The sequence below is a fragment of the Takifugu rubripes genome, chromosome 13 (genome assembly GCF_901000725.2).
Source record: "Takifugu rubripes chromosome 13, fTakRub1.2, whole genome shotgun sequence".
Lineage (NCBI taxonomy): Eukaryota > Metazoa > Chordata > Actinopteri > Tetraodontiformes > Tetraodontidae > Takifugu > Takifugu rubripes.
The window spans coordinates 15675296-15699770 of NC_042297.1; the positions used below are offsets into that span (position 1 = coordinate 15675296).

Consider the following 24475-nt stretch of genomic DNA (forward strand, 5'->3'; position numbering starts at 1 on the left):
AGGGCCTGTTTTCATCAGTGTTAAAATCGTCTTAATACCACCCCCACAGGCCCACCTCTCCCTGCAGTCAGACCCTCCTTCACAAATGGATCATTTAAGCCATCGGATGATGTGTTCTTAACTGCCAGGTCTGTTCACGTTGAATTTCATTCCATTATAATGACACCAACAATCTCATTAATCAGTATCTGATCGCCGATGAATGAAAGACTTCGATAATACGAATATTGATTCAGTGATGCAAACACACAGTCACATAATGGCAATATGCATGATTAGTATTATTTTTTGTTAGGACTGGTGACGTTTCCCCCACATTCTACCAGTTCTATTCCTTAACATTGAAGTGATTTATAAAAGGGGCATTAAAGGCAGAAATTAGTTTACACTCTATCTGCTTTGGATTTTTTTCTAGATATTTTTACTGATGTAGTAGACATGCGGGTGTGACAGGCAAACGTTAGCCTCTCTTTCTCTCTCTACTTGTACAAATTACATATGTACAGTATACTAATATGTACATATACTTTTAAAACTGAAGTAAATAAATGAAGTGTCACAGCGTGGGGTGCGGTGAGACAAGAGAAGGGAAAACAACAACATGTCATTTATGGTAGGCAAAAAAAAGGGTCCTTCTCTCAACGTGAACACTCCAGAGATGTGTGTGTGTAGACAGAAATCAGTGTTAGTGTGTTAACTATCACAGACTTATTCACTGGAGCCTAACATTCAGCTGTAAAAGCCATTTCCCTTGAAAAATCCCCTTGGCTTCACCTTTCACAAAAAGCAGAAGAAAACAACGATGAAGTCACAGAATGTTAAGTGGTGCATGCGTGTTGTGCGTGTATGTGTTTACTTTTTTTGTGTCTGGGGGGGGGGGGGGGGGGGGGTTGCCTGTGGTGTTTTTTTTATTCATCCTTCTCCCCATTTTTGGATCCATCATCCTCTACTATTGCTATATTTTAATTAGGAGAAATTACAGCGCAGAAGTAACAGTAGTTAACAGCGTGGACCCTGCAGAGTGATATTCATAGACTTACAGAAAAATACCAGCCCGATTACCTTTGCTAAAGCCCTGCACTTACAGTAGGTGCGGATTTAGCAGATGGAAAATCTGCTGACATTTTCTGCCGTGCGTGTACACTCTGACGTGGGCAAAGATGTGTTTTCCTTCGATTCAAGGTCATTTGGCTGCTCAGGTTGGGGTGACATTTGCTTGTGATCTAATTCTTCATGCAGAGATGCATCACTGTGGGCTGCTGGGATTTGTTTCTTTCCTTTCCTGGCACACATGCCTCTTCATTCCCAGAAAAGGAACACACTAATCTCTCTCTCTCTCCGTCAGTCACACACCGACTACATGTGCAGCTCCTCTTTGAATGACACTGTGAATGCACCTCATCAACGAATGAGTCACTCTACTACTCTGCTATTATGATGATTTCTCCATTCTGTGTATTACATCATGCAACAGAGGGTTCTGCTCAGTTACATCCACCACAATAAACACTCTTCAAATGTGCTCATTTAGATTGTGTCAACCTTGCATGGAAAATATAATCAAAATCATTATCCATCTATAGGTTTTTTTGTACACCTAAAAAAGGAGGAGCAGAAGGCCGACGCTTGTCATAGAGTCCCTGAAGTTCCCCCAGGGGTTAAAGGGTGAGCCTTGCACACATATTTCACTCTCACATGGATTCTTCATGCCATCGGTGCAGCTTTCAGGATCTCACATGCCACCGTTAAATTTATTGCAAACCCTATTCAGATCAATAGCAGTCTTCATCTGACATGACCGCTGAATTCCGTGTCAGCGGGCGAATATGACCGCCACTCGAGGTGCAGCAGGATCCTACAGCTAGCAGCTGCAAATTGGTCCCTTGTGCTTTAATCACGCATGCCGTCCAAACCATTGACTTTCCAAATCATTACAACTCTCCGTTCATTGTGTTTGAGGGTACTGATGTATTGGAAAAGAAAATGTAGACGCTTCATGGTTGAAGGAAAAATAACAGTCCGCTTTGCAGGACTCTTGAATAAATCCAAAACAAAAGATTAAATTAAACACAGGCATCACAGTCCTGTAAGATATTGGACAAACAATAGAACTTGACTGATTCGATATAAATATTGTTTTAATTTAATTCATTTAGGTGTTCATTTAATAGTTATTACGTAGGGCATGACAGTAAGTGAAGACTAATTCAATTGTGTAAAAAGACTACCGGTACATCCTTAGGCCACTTTTGTTGTGTGTGAACACTATTTTAAGGGTCTATTTATGGTGTTAAAATTAAACATCGCAGAGTTGCTGCAAGCTTCTTGCGTTAATGGAATCCCACATAGCGGATTGCGTGGGGAGGAGTGCAGATGAATCTGTATTCCCTGAATGTGTCTGGGCAAAAATCAATAAATGCAAGCACAGCTCCTGGCTTCTTGATGGCTGTCCCTGTCTTTGCCTGGTGGACTAATAGAAAAATAATAATTAAATCCAAATCACCAGATTAATTTGTTTTCCATCAGTCTCAGGAGAGATCCCTTTTTTTCCTGTTTCTTTAGTGGCTCATTATACTTTCTAATCAAGACAAAAAAAGTCCCTCTTTTAGACAGACATGCTGTCTCCCTTCCCCCTTCTCTTCCCCGTGGTGTGCTTTCTCGCATTGCAGTCATTGTGCTGGCACTTATTATGTTACAAATGACCGAGGTACGGCAGGCATTCTCAGTGTGCATGCAAAGAGGGCCCACCCTTCTATGCTGCTAGTGCCTTCTCCTAATGACGATGCTCAGAATGCCCCCTCAACACCGCCCCATGCAGCCCTCTCCCTCATTCCCGCCCGCATGTGCTATCTTTAATGAAGATTCTCCAATGCAATTAAAAAGCCTTGCGTCGTGCTGCTACTGTATGACAAACAGAACCACTTTAATTCCTCATGGCCTGTCAGGTTTTTTTCCAGCTACATAAAGCAAGGGAGATGAAGAAATACACCAGGGTGCCAAAGAGACAGAGAGAGAGGATTGAGTGTGCGTGTGTTGGGGTGTGTGTTTGCAGGAGAGCACCCCCCCACACCTCAACAGGTAATGGAAAGGGGCAGAGAGGAAAATCAATGACCAAAGAACATGAAGCACAAGCTTATAAAATGGTTTGAACTATATGCCACAAGCCGTACGAGGTTCCGTGTTTGTCTTCAGAAACGCAGGAATCAGTTTTTCAGCCTCTAAACGACTCCTGGAACGACTCGAATGCAGCGTTGTGGTAAATCCTACGGTAATTAAAAATGTATATTGCCGTGTGACACTTCTGGATGCTGCGACATCACAGCCAAGGGAGGGGGTGGGGGGAGAAAAAGAGAAGGGGGGAGTAACACAATCCAGTTATGGTCATTTATAATGTTTATGAAGCATTAATATGAATGTGCCTGTAAACCAACCCTCCATCAAGCTGCTAACAAAGAGTTCATTGTTTGTGTATGATTTATGAGGTGCCTATAAACTAACAGTAAACAGTTTGTTAATCCACTGTAATACCTGTTACAATGCAACCAGGGATGATGGGACATGCAGCACGAGAGACACACCAGTTGGCTCTGGCACGGTGACCCATCCTGGTCGGGGTGGGGCACGTACAAACAGTTGCCCACAACACTGAAATAGAAAAAGAAAAAAAAACCCTCCCCCAAACCCTCCACCCCCTTGTTGTTTTCCAGTTGAATGAAATAATCTTCCCCCGTCTGGAAACCCAGTCTGGGTCAGAGGGCCTGCGTTCAGCCTGTTGCTTATTGTGTGTTCAGAAGAGGAGGTAAAGCATACAATTAGGCACAGATGGCTGTCTTTGCCAGCCAATGTATTGATCCCATCCTGGGGAAGATCTGTCCCATTTTTGTGTGACAAATGCGCTCTAATTTGGAGTTAGCTTGCACCTGATTTGGATTTATTTGATCAAGTATCATCTTCTGAGAGATGCTCCTTTCATCAGAGTCAAAGTAGTCTGTCCATAGATTCCACCTAATCACATTTAGTCTATTACTTTTATAACCAATCAAATAATCAATTAGTCCCTAATTCACATCTAAGCTCATCTTTTACCGTGGAAAAAAACTTCCATAAAAATTCGATTGATCAAACCAAAAATGAGTAAATAAAAAAAAATAAAAAATAAAACCCTAAATGATCATCCATGTGCTCTAATTGAGCAAAAGTTGTAAAAGTTGCAGTTTGTGTGTGGTTTTTTTTTCTTCCTCTTTTTTTTTTATTTTCTATTTTTTTTTAACGTGGCGCGATTTAAATCGTCCGTTTGTTTGCTTGGCTGTGGACCAACCGAGCGTCGCCGCATAATCTGCGGGTTTAACGCCGCCAACAACGTCGATAAAGTTGCCGCATCCGTGACAGCGCCGATGACAACGTCGCATATCAAGTCATAACGGTCAATAAGAGCAGCCTTCCTTCACTCCGGCCGCTGCACAAATAATAAGTTTTCTTTGTGTGGCAGTAGTGAGCTGACGTCAGGTCGGTTCCTTGAAGTGGAGCTGAATAAACCTTGAGAAGAGTCTCCTTCAATCTGCTGTTAGTAACTAACACACACGCACGCACGCACTCACACACCGAGACTCAATTACTGCCCAATTCCCTTCTTTATCACTCGTCCTCGACCTCTTTCATAACCAAAAGCGACCAAGGGAAAAAAAGAGGTGAGGAGAAGACCGGCTCGAAGTGCTCGTTGAACTAAAAAACCGCGTTGGACATAAGTAAAGTATCGAAACTAAAAAAAGGTAAGTGCTTTATTTCTACTGACGCTGTTTTCTCCACATCCGAACGGGCGATGAGCTGCGTAAAGCTGGCTCCGCTTCTAGTTTTAGCTCTTTCCCCCCCCTCTAGCGTGCGTAAACTGCTCGGTAGATTGATAGTTTTCCGTTTTGTGTTAACGTTCATTCAGCTTTTATATTCGCCAGCCGAAACGTTTGATCGAAACGACCAAGTTCTTGATCCGAAACGTAAAGAACGAAGTGGGGTTTTTTCTTCCTCCGGAGTGTTGACCTGATAGTGGTAATCGTCTTTGTGTCCCTCGCCGCACCGCTCGCTCACGCTTGTTTTATTCAATCACTCGGTTTATCTTTGACAATTTAAACTTTTTTAGGGATTCGCCCCTTGTCTCTTTCGCTTTTACCGGTCGTCCACGCACACGGGTGCTTGTTTTAAGTGCGTATTTGTCGTGCTGAACGTGGGGGTGACCACGAAGCACCGAACTGCCTGCCTGCCTCTGGTTGTCGTTGGCCGTCCGATAGAAAAACACCCCCCCCCATCCAGTTAAATAGTCCCTCGACGCCAAAATAAAGCAGTCGGTGACAAACACACAACATATCCTTATCGGTTTGGATTAACTTTGAAGTATAATATTCATTCTGCCCCTCTGAGTGGGTCAGAGTTTTGAGTTTTTCGCCCTGCCGTTGGTGGCCAGCCGGCCGGGGAGCGATATCGCTGCCGCTTCCTCAAACGGCGAAGCGTGCTGGCAAGCTAGCAGCCGCCCGGCCGAGTTGTTGAAATGTATCCCTTTGTGTATATTACAATATCCTCCATTTTTTTCTGCCCCTTTCAAAACAACAAGCCTCTCGCCATCTTGGTTATTTAAAATTCGTCCCCCCTCGAAGCACACCCCCCCCCCCCCCCCCTTCCCCATACCCCCCTCGCTTCACGCGCACACACGCGCACACAAGACGACTTTAAAAGGAAACGGATCCGTGTTTTTTTTTTTTTTTTTTTTTTCCTCGCAAGTTTTACCAAAGTTCAGGCTTGGATTTAAAAAGAAAAAAGAAACAAAACAAACTCCAGAATCGCGTCGTGAACGTGGATTTAGAGAGCAAACGAAAGCGGTTAACAGATTGTCGGCGATGGTTTCAAGATTGTTTTAGTTTGCTGTTTGTTTTTGTGGTTTGGTCGAAAAAGAAAAGATAAGGTGACGTGCGTGTGTACAGCATAATGGCCAGGCAGGTGAGTGCGATGCGGTGCTAGAAGGCTAACAGCCTGCGATTAAATAAACGCTTTCACAATGGTTTTTAATTGCATTTATTTAAATTAGATTATTAGGCGATGTTTCGTGTTTGGGTTAGCAGTTATGCGGGAGTGAATGAATGAATGGAGGAGGGAAGGAAAGAAGGGAGGAAGGACGGTTATTAATTACCAAGGGTAGACGATCCAACTGAAATGATGACACGCATGGAACATTCTATAGAATTAAAAAATGTGCTTTAAAATGTTGGTGCAAGTGTACAGAGAACGAAATAAGTTGGGATGACTGGACAGGACAACCAAAATGACATAATATCTGCTAATTAACTCATAAAGGATGCTGTTTGGATCTAGAAGATGTTCGAAAGTATTTATGTGATTGTAAAGTCATTACGTACATGTTGGATTTATTTTTTTTATCACGGTGGAATTGATTGTGTCTGTAAATATGCTATCAGGCACACTGATACAGACCTGCAGCTGCAGCAAACAAACACGCACAGACAGGACATTTACATGTCAGCTATACAGTTAGAGCTCGACTGGGCCATTTAACTGCACCAATGTGTCTTTTTTTAAATCGCAGTTCACAAGTGTTGGAGGGGAACTGATCTATTAACTGAGGTGTCGATCAACCCCCCCCCCCCCCCCATCCATGTCAGCTTCTGTTCATTTTGGACCTTTTTCCAGTTGACATCTTCCATTTCAAAGAATCAAACAACTGGCAAAAAAAAAGTCAGCAAAATCACTCCAGAAGCTTATTTGTCGTCGTGTCCCTGTATCGCTCCTGGTTCTTTAGTTACATATTAATACCGTTGGTCAAGCTGGAGGACAGGGAATTGCGGAGTGGAGAATACACAGTGCATCCAGTTTGAGCCTGAATGAGGGATCTGTGTTGTCTGATGCAATTATCTGGCTTTGTCTAACTTTGACTTAATTCAGTTGAAGTAACACAATAACATTAAAAGTGTGGTTTTGCTTGATCAACACAGTTGATCGCTTTATAACGTTTGGTGGAGACGAACCATGCCCGAGTGTTGCCTGCTGCATTAATCGGAGAAGTACAGCTTCAGCAGTTTAGACAGTAAACTGTCTTTGCAGAAAGAACTGGTGACCTTATTCTTGTCATCCATCTTATAAAGGGCATTATGTGTCCCTCATTGTTAAAAAAAATCTGACAGATCTCACTTTTCCTTATGCCTAAGCATTTTTAGAAGGATGAGGAGGACAAATCCAACTGAACAAATGCTTTGAAATGGAAAATCTGATCATTTCACCTCCCACCTCTTTTGTTTGCCCATTTATTGCTGCAAAGCTGGAGTGCAGAGGAGCAGATGTTTAGCCAAACATGAAGGCGCGGTGCCTCTGTCCTTATGGGGATGGCTCTCCCTCCTCTCGCTGCTGATGCATCGACATGACAGCTGCTTGATTTCATGGAGCTGCTAAGAAGCCATTAGTGGTATCAGTGAATTGAGACGGAACAGTTTCTTTCAGTTTTCTGCCATTATTTCAGCTCTCTATTGTTAGCATCATTTAGTGCAGATTTGTTTCTGTGGTGTGTGTGCGTGCGCGCGCGCGTGTGTGTGTGTCACTGCAGCTGAACATACAAACCCAACAAGCACTAATATATTTGTGCTGCGTGTTTTCCCATAATTTGAGAAACAGAGTGAGCAAGAACAAAAAGTGAAAAAAAGATGAACAAATCTGTCAGAGTTTGTTTGCCATGTTGTTCTGAAATGAAAGCACACTGTGCTACCTCAAGCACAGTCAGATCAGAGATGTCTCTTCCTGCCAGGTCAAGAAAAAAACAAACAAACCATAAACTCTTGGCTGGATTTTTATTCTCTCTCTCTCCCCTTTTTACTTTCATTCTCTCAAATTGGTACAGTTGTTTTTGAAGAGATAAAGAAGGACTTCCGCCTGACTCGGAACATTTAGGAATTAAGGATAGACATAGTTAAGCCCTATTTGCATGTCTACCAAAGTCACAGCAAACGGTTGCTATTGACTAAGCTGATTAGGTGAAATTAGGTTCACGAGCTCTGTGTCTGGGGTGCTGAATCTGACAGAACTCTGACAGCTTTTGAGAAGACAATCCCATGTGCACATATGGCTGTATTCTCTATATAATCCTCTGGTATCAAATATGGAGCTGTCTGTTTTATTTGGAGGAAACCCGTTGTGAGTCTATATATTTTTAAACGAAGTGACAGAGATTTAATTAGGAGCACATGATGTATTGATCAAGTCATCACCATCAGGTGGTGTGCAGTAGCGCTTCCCTTTGCTTGCAAAATGATGTCATTTAAACGCCCCCATTCTCTTTATTGTCACTTTTAGGACCCTACAAACATTATTTTTAATTCCAAAAATCAAAGTATACAAGAGATATGGAAAATTGGTAATATCAGCTGCCCTTGATTCTATTGCCTTTACTTAATGTTAGATCTTACTCTGGTCAGTGTAATGTCCTTAAGAGTCTGCTTGTAGCTTAACTCAAATACAGCAGTCATGTCAGTTTTTGAATTTAGACGGATAATATTTAAGCCTACAAACAATCCATTGATAATAACGGCCATCTGGGATCCCTGTCAAATCTCTGCATGTGAGCGCCAACAAAGAGCTGTGAAGTTTAAAGAGGAAGTGGAGGTCTGCTGTCTGGTAACAGAGTTAAAAAGAGTTCTGATCATCCGATTTCCTTTTCGCCACCCGTTCTTCGCACGAATTACTTATAAATGTGCGCGCACAAAGCCAGTCATTTAAATACTGCAAAAGTTTAGGACTTCAAATGGACGCGTCCTTTGAGAAGAAACCCAGCATAAACACAAGTGCAACTCCCTCAGAAGCATGAGATTGACAATGTTTCTTTGATTAAATAAGTTCTGTTTTCTGTTTTTGCATCCTACTGTATTTTTAGTAGGTTACTGTCCCATGCACGGACCTTTCTTACTTGTATGTGCGCACAGTGGCTGGTATTAAATGGAAAATTGGTGAAACCATCTTACTCTTTTATTCATGGAGCTCAGATAATCATCCAAAGTGCACAGTTTGCACTGATATCTCTGATATGGCAGAATTTCTTCCATCTTCTGCAACAAATATCTGCTTATATCTCTGTAAGGAGAAATGTAAATAAAACCCAAGTTAATGAGACAGGGCACATATGCCTCCTCTTGTAGAAACAAATGACCAAACTCAGCTGTTAATTAAGGTGAAACAACCAAGAAACCCTTTTATTTTTCTCCGCATTTCTGTGGATTACATATGGTGGATTAATTACCAAACAATAAGCAGCGTAAAGAGCAAGAGGGTCACCCAGTGTTGACTTTGAGGAGACAGAAAGCAGAGCGGCCAAATTTGGGAGGGAAAGGCGATAAGCTGCTTCTTTGCTGTTCGTCCCCTGGGCTTCTATTTATCATTCAATGTGAGAATTTCCTTGATGAAAGTCAAGGTTGTTTGCGCTTGCTCCGTCTCGTTGGGATGCTGGTTTTTCCACCAGCGAGGTGAAAAGGTTGATTTTCTCCTCTAAAGAGACACCTTGTTTGGAAAGTCCATGCAAGTTTCTTTTAATGAAGTCTCAAAAGGTCCTGATGATTTTTTTTTTTCCACTTCAGGGCTGTTTTTGTTTTTCGTACATTACCGAGGAGATGAAATTACAGATGTAGTTCTTGTTCAGCGGAACTGTGGAGCACCACACGCACCACTCCTCATTATTCACTATTTGTCTCCATTACATATTTATGTGGTAAAGATATGGCAATGAAGGTTCTCATTTTATGTGAACTGAACGTATCTATTTAATGTCTATCCATTTATAACAGGTTTGAGTGATGACAAACAACCCCACAACAGGCTTGTAAATCTATACTTTTGTGAAAAAAGAAATGTGTCTGTGTTGGATGGCCTCAAGAGATCGAGACATTTTTAACATTTCAACTGAACAAGATAAATTTGTTAACATCATCGCATTTACAGAACCCCCCCCCAAGATGTTTTCTGGCATTTTTACCTGTCTGTCATATCTAGCCTTTTTGTTTTAGCAGGAAGATGATTATGAAAATGGTGGAACAACGGCTATTTAGTTGGATGTTTGCTGTACCTTGACATTCTCCCTATGTAGCACGGGGCCTATATTTACACTTTCCCTCACAATACGTGCTGGCTGTTCGTAGATGGAAAAGGGAAAAGGAATAGAAAGATGGTCTGGATGTGGGAATGGGAATGATATTGGTTTCTCTATTGGTGTGCCTCCTGGGTCAGTGGGATTCTTGATGATAGTATGTACATAGAATAGGTTGTAACTGGCAGGGGAGCTGTGAGCCTTAGAGGGTGTAAAGAAAAATGTATACATGCACACATATACACACACACATGCATTTACTGTCAGAATACAGGCATTTATGCACACATACACACACACACACACACACACACACACACGAATGCATAAGCTTGTGCCTCAACAACCCCCATTTATTGATCTTCTTCAGCATTTAAAATCTGGTCACTGCTGCCACAGAGGCTTTTTGTTTTAGCTGCGCTGGCAAAGCTGACTCCAAACTGAACCAGAATTTCAAAATTTAACTCCTGCAGACCTGCAGAAGAAATGCCACAAACAAATGGGAAAACCGTTGTGATCCGTGCACTACATTTACGTATGTGCTCAGGGCCCTATTTTATGGAAACTGGACTGGATATTGTAGTGCTCCGCATGTTGGCCAACTAGGTGATGTAGTTTAGAATGAAGCTGAAATCCATGATAGTTTTTTAAATACTATCAGTAATTGTAACAGTCAGTTGTGGTCCAGGGTGTTGTTTTGAACATATTGGGACACGAGTGAACAAACATATCCACAGACAACTGCCAGTGTGCAGCAGCCGGTATCATTCTTTTAATAAATCGTACTACTATTTATATTTTCACAATATATTACAAGATGAAATTTCCCCTTTAGGAGCCTATATATATAGTCCTGTATGGAATAAAGGAAATTATATTTTCACACTACAGTTTGAAATGATATCTTGAAAAGGTCAAACACACCTTTAAATGAACAAAATGCCTTTTTCTCTGTCATGACAATACACACGAGAAGAGCCATAAGTCATCCAAGCCACATGGTTTCTTTTTCCAGTTGAACCTGCTGCTGTTGTTTTTCTCTTGTCCATCTATGAAAGCCTAGCTCCTCTCAGGCGGTGGCATTGTCCCATTTTCCCTCTCTCCGTCTGTCTTTCTCTCACTCTGTCTGTTTCCCTCCTGCTTGCACTCTCTCTTTCTGAACGATGACACTGAGAGACAGCTGTAACGTGAGACGACTCGCGATCCTGGCAGGGGCTTTCGAAAGCCGAGGCAGTAGGGAGGGAGAGGGCCTTTATCTAAGACTGGGGCGCTGACCTCCCTCATTACCCTTTTCTTTTTTCTCCTCCTTTCTTACCCTGTCTTTATGTCTCCTACCATAACCCATGCTCTGCCGACCAACAGAAGCCAAGAACGAGACAAAAACATCTGACGATATGGTTGGAAAAAAATGTGTTTATTCTTTTGACACATTTTTAATCCATCCATGTCCCCAGTTTTGTCTGAATTGCATGCACGTGCTCATGTGTGATCAGGCTGTCGCATATTCAGAACTATCGTAAAGACAATGTGTTCGTGGGAGCATGTGTTACGTGTTTGCACGTCCTTGGAAATGATGGAAACATCCACATACGTCCAGCACTGTAGGCGGTGTCTGCTAAAGCTCTGCGAGAGCTCCCGTGTGTAATCCAGACATTTAGAGCTAATTTAAGCAGCATCCTTTAGTCAACAACAGCTCTTTCACTCCTGCTCTCGCTCCATCTTCTACCGTGTATGACTTTTTCATTTGCGCGTGTATGCGTCTGTATGTTGCATGTTTGTGTGCACAGCTCATTGTTGCCACAGGGAAATGAAAGCACTCAATCACTCACCTGTCAGAATACTTCGAATCTTGCCCTTAACACGCATGCGCATACACACACACACGTACTCGAGGATACACACGTACCCCGGAGGCTTTGACTGGACCGGCCCTTTATTGACTCCCTTGATCAAGGAGACAGCAGATACATTTAATAGAAGCATCACATCCAAACACTAAAATCAAAGTGGATTCACATGTGCTCTCTACAGACCTTTACAGTATCTTTTTTCTTTTATCCATCGGTGCTTATAGTCAGATCTGTGGTAATATTTGGCATTTATTTAGAAATTTACGTGAAATTGCAGTAAACTTTGAAAAAAAAAATCTTCCTGCACCAGATGTTGTGACTGTCATAATATGAGCCTTGTATTGGATATAGGCATATTGTGTTGGCCCTGGCCCCTGTGCTCCCCAGTCGGCCATGTTTTGTGCTGAGTGTTTTGGAAGCCCAGTTAGCCAAGAGGGTGCTGGGAGGAGATATGACAGCTGCGTTGGTCACGGCTACTCTGACCTTCACACATCATCTTGATGGATCATCCAGGCTGTAATGATACACTGAACCTGCTGTGTAGGCCTGTGCTAGCCTGATTATCCAGTGGTGATGATTCAGTCACATACTGTACTGATGTCATCGTTCCAAATGCCACTGTGAACAGATTCTGGCAAGGCCAGGTCGACCAAATTATTGAATTAGGTTCTTACATAGAAAATTAAGAACAGGAAGTGGATTGCCTAATTCAACGACAGGCTTTAAGCCATTAAGCGTAGTCATCATGGCAACACAAAAGCTTGCCTGCATACACAGAAAAAAAGATGTCCATAATTCACCATGCTATGTCACATACTGTACACATATATTCTTCCTCTCACAAATGGATCACAGTAATGCTCTAAGCTTTTCACCAGTCTCAAAGCTCTTTACTTTGTCTGTGTGGTATAACCCGTTCCCTTGAGATGGCACTTGTTCCATCAAGTCAAGGAAGAAACCATTTAGTAGAGCGACAAACATAACACACACAAATTCACACGCACGCGCGCACACACACACACACACACAGCCTGTGAGGATTGGAAATGCATTTAGGCAAACATTTCTCACACAAGTTTTTCATTCCTTTACCCATTTCTTGCTTGGCTCAGAATATGCACTCACACACAAAGGTACTTGCACTGGGATTCCATTTTGTCAGCTTTCAGCTCCAGATCATGTAACAATAAAAGATGCTGCCCTGCAGTTAAACACTGCCAGTAAATCACAGGGCAAAGAAAGCTGGGAGAAGCACTTATTTTTAAGTAGCATGAGAGACCACACTGGGGGAAGGGGTTGAGACAGATAGGGGAAGACAGACAGAAAGAGAGAGAGAGAGAGGGGGGAAGAGAGAGCTTCTTTGTGCACTGTGTACCGTCATTGTGTGTGATGAAGAGATGAATCACAGCTATTTAGGGATTGGTTTCCTGCAACTGATTGTGTGACGACTCGGTGGCGGACAGACTGTCAAGACTTGCCTGTTTTGTTCTGGGGGCTTCAGGAAAATGTCTGCGGCCAAGTCTTTCTAACTCACTCCCACAGGGCCTGGTGTGCCAAAGATCAACAGAGACAAACACCTCACCAGTGTAGCTCTCCTAACAAGGCATCAAATATTAAAAAGCAAGAGATTTTAGGCCAAGCTCTGTATGCAAACTTACAGGGTGCTCCTGTCTTTACTGACATTCAAATACCAACAGTTGTTTTGTAAAGAGACCTCAAAACTTCTTTCTTTCTTTCTTTCTTTCTTTCTTTCTTTCTTTCTTTCTTTCTTTCTTTCTTTCTTTCTTTCTTTCTTTCTTTCTTTCTTTCTTTCTTTCTTTCTTTCTTTCTTTCTTTCTTTCTTTCTTTCTTTCTTCTTTCTTTCTTTCTTTCTTTCTTTCTTTCTTTCTTTCTTTCTTTCTTTCTTTCTTTCTTTCTTTCTTTCTTTCTTTCTTTCTTTCTTTCTTTCTTGGGTGAGAGGTGAGGAAAGATTTTAGAAGCAAAACATCTTAACAGTTCAGAGAACTCATAACAGTTAGGTTGCACAGTCCCTGTGCACGCATGTCTGGAGTGTAAATGCAGGTAATTACAACTTTGCAGATAGTTCCTGTTTTTTCTCTTCTGATTCTTTTGTCTTCAAGATAATTAGATGGAAATTAGTAAGCAATAGCGGTGATTATGTTGTAACTTCCAAATACTGTAACTTTGTGTATAAACAGGCTTTAATTTCCAAAGCATAACACTTAGAAAAATTACAAAGTGTTAATCATTTTTTACATTTGCTATGAAAACTGAGTGAGGAACAGAACAGTTCATACTAATTAAGAATGAAAAATCTGACAGTCCTCATGAGGACTATTACAGTGAAAGAATGTTTCTTGAGGAACAGGTGACGTGTTTTTCTTCTTGATATTTTAGGTCGATCTAAAACTGAATCACTTGCCGTAAAATGAAGTTAACAGACAAAGAACCTGATTCACAGTTAAGCAAATAATGGCAGACAGCAGTTGCTTTCTTATCCAGTGTAATTTACCTGCCTTGTGGCTGGCAAATCATTTTCTATGGTGAAGACCTATGTGCAGAGATCCTTTAATCATCCACTAATAGGCCTTTATGAAAAGCTGAAAATGAATTCAGGTTACCTGGCTTTCTGTTATCATTATCACTGCACTGAGCTATCAAAGTATTTCTGTACATCTCTAGTCTCTCTTTGTCTCTCTTTGTGTATGTATATATACATACACAAGGATGCACACGTGTGTCTGTCAGTTAAGAATAGATAATTAACTATCTCCATTCAAAGGGTGTCGTTATCAACAGGTGAGCTCAGTGCGGAGATACACTGACGGACTAATGTTTCAGGGGCACATTTGGTGTAGCCTAGTCATATATAATATTCGAGCATGAGCAAAGGAACCGTCCATTGAATTACATTAGAAGTTTACCAGATGGACGTGTTTACTGTCAACAAAACCTCGTTAGCTAGCTATCCACACATGCTATTAGACAACAGTTGGACTGTTTATTGCACTCCGAGGTTGTGTTTTACTTTAAAATTAGCTGAATTGAATTCATGCTGTTTGATGTTGTTAGAGATTAGGAAAACTAGCTGTGATTGAAAGCATTTCAGTCATTTACTGAAGAATCCGTAGTCCTATGCCTGGTGTTTATAACTTGCATAGGGCTATGTCACATAGATAAAACGTGTATTTTCTTACTATGACATGTTATATCTGGGTGGTGCCTGTTTTGGTGATCTTCTTAGATTAGGCTCAGGCTGCAACAGCACAGGAGGGCCTATAGAGGACAAAGCGTGAGAGATGGGCGTGAGAACACTGGAAAGGCTTGGTTCTCTGCAAGAACCGTCTTGTGTTTGGGGAAAATATCCTCATGCTCGAAGCTCCGGTGTGTAGATCCATTTCTAGCAAACAGGTTTTACAAGGAAAAGATAGAAACTTTCTGTGTGTGTGTGTGTCTGTGTGTTGGTATCTGGAATTTTTTACAATTTTCACATCCTAAATGTTATTATTAAGAACTTCTGTTTATTCAGACTTGTTTTGAGCTGCCCTGCAGTTAACTTTTGTCTGTTTTTCCCAGGTGTTGCAGCAGTGATGACAAAGAGCTGAAGACATCTTTAACAGTGAGTATACAATATATACAACATGAACATTAATTTCCACATGTATATTTAGCAAATGAGTACATGTGTCATTCAAAGTGCTTTTCATTTACTCTATAGATACCCTGCATACCAGAGCAAATTTGCAGAGCAAACTCCTTCAGTTTCAAGCCTAATTTGATTTTCATTCATTCAGCAAAAGATGTTGTTTTTTCTTCCCCAATTAATTTTAACAAGAGTCCCTTGAAAAACAGTTATTATGATTACATTACAAATTCGGGGTTCATTCAGTGAATCAAGCAATTAATTAGATTTTTCCCATCATAATCAGAATATTTTTCTGAAATGTATGCACCTAATAAACACCCTAAGAGTTTTCTGTCACATCAGAGTCACTGCTGAATTTAAATGGAAGTTAATTGTGCCCTGTACGGCTTTGAGGTTAGATCGGGGTTGGTTGTTTTTGTGTTGCTACATGCTTTCTTTTTTTTCTTTTCTTTGCTCATCCATCTCTGTGTGTTAGCTGCTTGTACTCAGGGGTGCGGCAGCATCGTCAAGGCTTCACTTCACATACACCAGTGCGGCAGTTCATTGTGCCACACACCAACAATGACTTGCACTTTTCACTCCTGCCTGACTCGTTGGCCTTGTTGTGAGCATGATAGTAGGTGAAATGGGATCTTTTATTTGAAGGTTTTCACTGAATGCAGAGTTTAGGAAAACACCAGCTTTGGCAGAGTGGATCATAAGCCTTGAGTGTAACCAGGCCTGATTACATCAGGTCTAACCATTACACATCATGTCTGGCTGTGAATAATATCCTCCACAGGTAGGTTGTATCATGTGTGATGGATATTGACACGTCTTCTCTTTAGAAACCAATTGCTAGGGGTTGTACCCCTGTAGCTCTACCCCCATCGGTGGGTCTTTCTCACTTGTTCCTTGGCTGTGTGACTTTTCCCGTAGAAATGACAGCAGAGCAGAGAAATATGGAGCTCATCCAAACAACTGTGGTGTAATTAGCTGACATTTGTTGCGTGGAAGGCAAGAGAAAGAAAGGGGAAAGAGCTTCTCAAGTCAAACACCCAGAGGAATATGCAAATAATGACAGCGAATGCAAAGACAAAGAAATATGTCTTATAGCACAAAGCTATTGGTTATGTAAACGTATGGCAGCGTTTTAGTGAGCCACATTAAACATGTATGGTTAATTAGATTTCTGGCAAAGATTTTTCACTAAAAATGTGACCCATTGGTCTCCTAAAACACTGATGACTTTTTTTTACAACACTATAATCTTAAATTCATACCCATCAGCCACTGCTGAACCGCAACCAGAGTGAGGCTTGTTTCCAGGAAGATTGTGTCTATGCATTTGGTTGCACATATATGTTTTGATGCATGCATTTAAGAGAGAGCGGTGTAATGCATGCAGACTATCTGTACTTAAGCCAATGAGCTGTTTGAAGAAGCAGCATTGCTTACACAGCCACATCTGTTTGATCCATGCTTCAAATGCAATGCCTTTTAATGACAATATACTGAGTGGCTGAAAGGTGTGTGTGTGTGTGTGTGTGTGTGTGTGTGCACACGAGCACGCACAAATGTGTGTGATGTGGTGCGGTGTATGTGTGCACGCGTGTTAAATGAGTGTGAAATAGAGAGGAAGAAAAGGAGAGGAAGAAGGAGAGAGAAAAACATCTCGAAGGTCAGGAGCAGCAGGCGGCCGAAGGGGAGAGACACGTGAGACAGAGATAGTCTTGCGTCAGCCCCACAGCAGTCCACTCTTTATGTGTGCGTGTGTGTCCTGTGGGGCTAGCATTTCCTATGGCATCCCACCATGAGAGAGAAGGTAGATGGATGGATAGATTTTCTCTCTCTTTGAAGCATTTTCTTCTTAGTGTGGTGGATAATTTTTGACATGGCTCTTATGACATTCGAAGGGGAAATTACACCTCGTAGCCCGAGGACACAGAATTTGTGTCTCGATGCCTGTCACAAAACTTGAGAGATTTCATCAGTTCTAGCACCTTCTATCATTTCTCAGCATTTATTCATGAGTCACTTTGTTTCTGGCGGTGTCTATTTCCCATTGCCCTTTAAACTGGTGCTCAGCTAGATTCGGGAAGTGTTAGAGATAACACCTAAACATTTAGTACTTTGTACTTGCCTCGGAGCTAAGATTGTTAAAATGCCTCTGCGAGATTGTCCTCGCGATAGAGAACGGTATAGATGCAACAGACACACATCAGCAGTAGTTTGAAAAGCACAACTGTGTGTGTCTCTTTCACTCTCTAACCCCCCCAACACACACACACACACACACACAAACATGTGCTTCTATCTTTGTGAGAACTGTCATTGACATGATGCATTCTACTGCCCCTAACCATCACAACTGAAGACCCACCCTCACCATAACCTAATCACAATACTAACTATACTCCCTAACCCTACCAGCAAATTTTAACCCTCAAACAGCCCTGTGGTGTTTTGAGGACCAGCGAGAACGACTTCACTTTGTAAATGAAATATGTACTGTGGTCCTTATTTTTGTACAATGTACAAGAACACACACTCACACTGACCATTCCTCTTTGGCTTTGCTTGGCCTGCCGTGTCTCTGTAGGGTTCAGTCCTTTGGACAGACTTTTGATTCATGCCAGTTGCCAAACAGCCCCTGCTCTCCTTGTCATGTGAAGGGCTTCAGCGTGGGCCGAAGCTGCTCTTTTACAGACCCTTGTGCCATGAATCACTGCCTGCACCCAGGGAGCCCCAGTCTACTCAGGGGCTGCCTGCCCGGATGATAATGTGCATGGTCATAAGGGGGACATTTTGAAAGGAGGGTCAGACAAAACAGGAGCTAAAGAACCCAAGCTGTGAGTTTTCCCAGAGAGGATAACAAAGGAAGTGGTCTGTGTGCCTGTGTATATGTATTAGTGTGGATTTGTTGTAGTTCATTGATCAAAATATTAAATATACAGAGTTTTGGGCATCATAATGTTGCATTCTTGTCACTTATAAAATACTTAGAGCAAACCATTAAATCCCCATAGTTTATAAATCTTGTAGCCTGTGACGTAAGACACTTACTTACCACTCAACCAACAACAGAACTGTGAAAGGCACAATTGTATAAGGCGGATTTTATTTCGAAGAATTTATAATTCCAAATCGATTGCATTGGTTATTCTTAAATTACTTTACAGTTTCTGTGACTATGACTAGTTGTGTACTTTTGTGCATGCTTAGCAAGGCTTTTCTTTTATGGTGGTAAGTGGACCACACAGACAATCCCCAACCCCCACCCACTTCTCCCTCCCATACGTGATGCCTACAAAATGCCAGCTGTTGCCCCATGAAAGCCTTCAAGTTTATTGGGCATACTGTTTTTAAGGCTAACCCAAGCACCAAACCACCCAGTGATTGCACTTCTGACAAAACTTTGTGTCCCGTAACTGTCACCCTTTCCCCACTGCCACAAACACAGACCTGGCGTGGTCCTGCTCTGGAAATAAATTGTCCCTTCTGACCCTGTGAGCCAGCCCAGGTTGTAACCTGGATACAACTGCAATCCAGAGGAGCCATTAGCAGTGCCAGGAGGCTCCCTGCTCCCAGCAAGGGCTCATTACTGTATTTGTGCAGTCACACTTCTCCTATGATACACAGCAGTCTGGTCGGTAAAGCAGTCCAGGACACTGAGCCTTAGGGAAACCATTACACTTTCATTTAGAGTTCTGTGTCTGTGTGGGAAAGGAGTAAGAGAATGAATACTACAAAAGAAATCTATCATTAAACCCCTCCAGCTTTGCATGTAGGTCCCTGTGAAAACGTGTGTCAGTTTTCATTGGACTTTATTTGCTCTTTGTTCACTGTGTGTATGTGTGCACGTGTTTGCTCTCAGAGGCCCAGTTCAGCTGTCTGGTCTGGTGTGCAGATGGCTGAGTTGGGGCCTGCTGAAGGAGAATGTCTATCCGTCCTTGTTTCCTTTCCTCTGCCATATTCTTGTTCCCTCTCCAGCTTTTTGTGCTTGGTTTCATTTACCAGTTACACCCCTGACTACCTACTCTCTTTCATCATTGCATCTGCTGAGAGCCATCTTGGGCTGAGGAGAGTTTTCGTCTCTCCGTTTTCTGTCTCCATTCTTCTTTATGTGCCTCTCAGGGCTTAGTGCAGCAGCTATACATGGTGGCTTTGGAATGAAATGTCTCTTAACCGAGCCATGTGCCCCGGAGCTACGGTAATTGCAGGTGAAATTCAGCTTCCTCTTTAAAATGCCATCTCTCATTTCCAGTTACCGGCCCCCTCCATATATCTCTCCCTTTCTCTCCCTCCCCCCCACCTTCGGCTGTCTTTCAGAGGCGTGTGAATCCCTCAGCCCCTGTCGCGTCTTTTTGCCCCAACAGACACTCCCACAATGCACAGCGCTGATGGTTGCACAGTGATATCAGCCATGCAGAGTAGAGCGAAGGCCACTGCCTTGACACATACGCACTCTCCATGTGTGTGTGGATCTGAGTGTGTGTGTGTGTGTTTGTGTTTGTGTGTTGAAAGTGCAAAGATAGTATGACAGTAGCTTAAAGTGTGTTTGTGAGTTGGAGAAGAAATGTGTGTGAGAGAAAGAGAGAGAGAGTGAGTGAGAGAGACTGTGTATATGTGTGTGAGTGTGTGGTTACAACGTCAGCAAGGCAGGAGCTGTGTAGAGGTGACATCAAGGTGAACACGGCGTGCAGAATGCTCTAGCGACTCGGGAGGCAGCAAATGGCTCTGTGGCAGATGGAGTCTTTGTCAGGGAAGAAAAATGGCAGCCCAAGAGCATCAGAAACACCCCCCACCCGCCACCCTCCACTTGCACACACACACATACGTTTCTGTACACTTGCATACGTGTACTATATGCATCTGTATATGCACACGCACACACTCGCACGCCCCCCCCCCCACACACACACACACCCCCACACCCACACACACACACACCCTTGTGAGTGAGTTAGGTTGGCGGGCGGTGACCTTCCCCTGCTCGGAGGGTTCCCTGGCTGTTTGATCAATTATCCCTCTCCTATTGTTTACCAGGAAGCAGAAGTAGAGACGAGAGGAGAGAGGAGGCTCAAAATGGCCACTGTCAGGTGGAGGGATCCATTTCCCTGCCAATGTGGGGGTGGGGGTTATGGAGAGAAAGGGAGCAAAAGAGAGTCCAGAGCTGTGAAGCGTGCTTAGAGCGAAGGAGGAGCGTCATTCCCTGCCAGCTGAGATGATATGACATTATGCTGAAGGTATAGCTTTGACAGTGGTAACATTTATAACGGTGAATCTCAAAGAAATGTGTGTTTATAAAGTTCAGAATCAAACATACAAAATGATTCAGCGTCAAATAATGCTGTATCATGTTTTCAGAGTATTCCTGACTGCAGCATACATGTTTGTTAGTCCCTGTTCTGCAGGTACACTTCCTATTTTTAGCATGAAGTAGTGAGGGTGGGACATATTCTAAAAGGTCAGGTGGCATGTATAAAAAAGAGAATGAGTGGGAACAAATGATGCACTAAGCGAATGACACTCTGAGGTCTTGCTTTAATATGTATGTATCGCAGGTTGATGGCTGATTTCATTAGAGCGTCTCATTGTTATGCATAGATTGTCCTCCTGCAGCAAAACGAATATTGTATTCACATGCGCGTGCACACATACACCCACACCCACACTTGCATATCCTCATACGAAAGAGCATTTTCCAGGGAATACTGTATGTTTATATCTTGCAGAAGGCTTTGAGAAAAGGTTGACGTTTTCCACAGGCTGTTATCTATGTCGGCTATAATTAAAACAGTTTGCAGCACTGTCATTTTAACACAAGTTTTTGGTGCCACTGTGAACAATTCCTGTCAGGTAGTTGGAGTGATGATTGCGGATATGTGAGTGAATTCTTTCTTTAAATGGCATGAACAGACTACAACCTGTCATGTCTGAGCAGTCAGTTTACCGAGCCGTGTGGGTATGCGGTTAACAAAGAAATGTATGAATGCATGTTCATTAAAAACTATATATGCTTGTATTACATATAGCGACTACATTTTAAGCAGGAATCGCAGTCCTTAGTTGGACATGAGCAAACGTTGTGTAGAAGATATTAATAGCTATTGTGGGTTGAAAAGCATCTGCATTTTCCATATGCTTCCTGAGGAAACCCTCTGGATGGATTATCTCCTGGTGTAGAGATTTTGCTTACCTCAACCAGCCCATATACAGGCGGTGCTGGACTTGCCAATCTCTCTCTCACACTCACGCACACAAACACAGTGTGTCCTGTACCTTCTGTCTGAAGTACAACAGGCTATTACTGATTAACATATCTAAACTCAGCTAGTTCAAAAGCCACATTAATTCCTTTCCCATTTTGCTCTTGTGTGAATCACAAGTGATGTGAGTCTTTCTTCTTAAAATACCTTTCGTTCCTTATAGTCACAGTGATATGTTTGTCGCCTTTCTGTTTGTTGCCTGAGAAACCATGTTGGCTTGTCTTCTCACATTTCACACTTGGTTTCATCCCCTTAACCTCTAATGCTCAGCATGGATGGGCTGCCTGACCCCTTGAGTCATGGATGTTAGACTCATTGGCATCTCAAGGGCCAGGGTTGGGCTTAATTTTGCCCAGTGACTGTAAGGACAGACAAGGGCAAGTGTTGAAACAGAACTAATCATGAAAAAGAACTTGGATATCATGTGTCTGTGCATATTTTATTTTCAAAGTGATTTGAACCTCAATTTTAAATGTTGTAACTAAAATTATTCTAGGTATGATACTAAACAGCAAGACTTAGGTATTCATACACACGTATGCGGGTGCACACATTGTTTCATAACGAAAGAACATTTTTGGAGCTTCAGAGCGAGCTTGCATTCCAGGACAGCAAAGAAGAGATAATGTTGGGCACTGTTGGTTAACTTACTGTTTTTCCTCTTTCTGGGCTGTTAAGCATGAAGGGTGACACACACAGACACAGACACAGACACAGACACACACACACACACAATAAAAGAAGAGCCAAAAGGTGGCCAAAGACATGAATTAAAGCCTAGAAAAATATGTGTGGTTGGAAGATTCATCTGCCTTGTGACACATGGTGTCTGGAACCAGGAAGAGTGACACACTAAAATGACAGCGTGTACGATGCTGTTAACTTTCAGACTGTACTTTAAGAGTTCATAGTCCTCAAAAATTGCTTTTTTCCCTTTTGTTATTGTGTAACACATCTATTGCAACAACATGCTTTGTAAAGATGCTTATGCTTCATAAATCATAGCAACTAGATTTAAGTGAAGAAATCATGAAATTCACCTAGTCAGCAGCGGAAAAACAGCTTCCTCTACAAACCGCCCACACCGCTTCCAGCCCTGTTGTGACTTGTTTGTCTGTTTGAGGATTTCGTCCTCTTCCAAAACAGTTTCACTTAAAGCCCTCAGCTCTGGAGGAATTGGTTACACAGCACCAGAAAAAAAGAGATAAAAACACAAAAATATAAGTGGGGTAGATGGAAATCGAAAAAAATTCCTTTCCTACTACCAAGTTCTGTCTGTTTGTCAGGTTTATGCACGCTATTGCTACTTTCATCACCGGCGTGTGTTGTCATGTGCAGCTGTTTGCTCTGTATTGTGTGTGTATGTGTGTTTGTGCTGCATAGTGAGTTGGTGGGGTTACAGCCGTGTGAGCCTTTCCTCAGCCTGAGCTTCCCTCTGATTTATTCTTAACATCTGTTTCTGGCAGGTGTATGGAACCACAAGGTCCGCTCTCTGGGCCTGTGAAGTTGCCATCATCGCTGTCAGTGTGTGCATGTGTGTGTGCATGTGTGTGTGCATGTGTGTGCAGAAGTTGTGCAGAAGAACAGGGGGTTGTTCTTCCACTCACTCTTCTTAGGATGAGTCACATTTGAGCCCTGTGTAATCCTAGCCCATGTTTTACGTATGTGAACAGACAGACTCTGAGCAGTGGTGTCTGTCCTGACTCCCTCTTGGGCAGTGAGTGGGTGAGACATGGCTATCAACAACAGGCCTAGGCGGCTTTAGTTTTAGCCTCACCAATCAAGGGAGCCGCTCATCATGGCGCTTACATGGTGTACACCAAACATGGTCAGCAAATTAGCATAGCCTTAGTTATTTTTCTTTTCTTTAAGCCCTGTTATATATATTGTAAACAGTGCTATTATACATAGACTTTGAATTAGAATTTAAAGGAATTAATAGTGGGTCACGATGGTGTCTTTCTAATAAACAAGTAATACAATGAATGTGTGTGTGTGTGTGTGTGTGTGTGTGTGTGCACGTGTTTTCAACCAGTGGGACTATGACTGCAGTACAGTAACATCAAGGCAAGCTCTGCCACAGTCGGCAGGAGAGGCTCAATTTCTATTTTTTAAGAGGGAAATCTCTTTTAAGCCATGGGGTGACACAGGAAACAGGGCCGTGTCACGGGAAAGGGTACTCTATTTCGCGAATATTCCGAAGCATATCAAAGTGGCCCATTGCTTGTGTGACAAACTCATTTAAAGGCACTGCGGGACTTTACCGCTTTTTCTACGTTTGCGCCCTGAGGGAAGCAAAAATGTCCTGTTGGAGGACCAGAAAGGTGATAGTAGCAACGACGGCAATGTGAAGTCTATTTACTAATGATGTGATGTTCAGATTTTATTTCATTCTGTCTGCAAGGGACATGTGTAAAATTTTCACACCATATTTTTAATCTATGTTCAGATGTACAGCCTCAAATTATGTCATTTGAAAAGATAAACTTAGCGAATTGCCTGTGTGATAGTGAGAGAGAGGGAAATAAATCAGAAGCTGTTCAAGACAATTTCAGCAGCCTTTATTTATGACCTTAAATATTTAGAAATAAGCACCGATTTCTTA

General features: G+C 42.3%; 1 protein-coding gene across 10 annotated transcripts in view; it reads left to right on the forward strand.

Moving 5' to 3' along the window:
• Positions 1–4433: 4433 nt before the first annotated feature.
• The window catches only part of baz2ba (bromodomain adjacent to zinc finger domain, 2Ba), a 53792-nt gene continuing 33750 nt past the window's right edge, over positions 4434–24475 (forward strand). For 3 of the 10 annotated variants that reach the window (XM_011610069.2, XM_011610071.2, XM_011610077.2), the window contains exons 1-2: positions 4435–4769; positions 15550–15592. The gene's annotated coding sequence lies outside the window, so the exon portion shown is untranslated. Of the gene's footprint in view, positions 4770–5757; positions 5986–15549; positions 15593–24475 lie in introns of those variants that run through there. The other 7 variants (XM_011610073.2, XM_011610075.2, XM_029846814.1 and 4 more) reach the window with 5 other exon arrangements.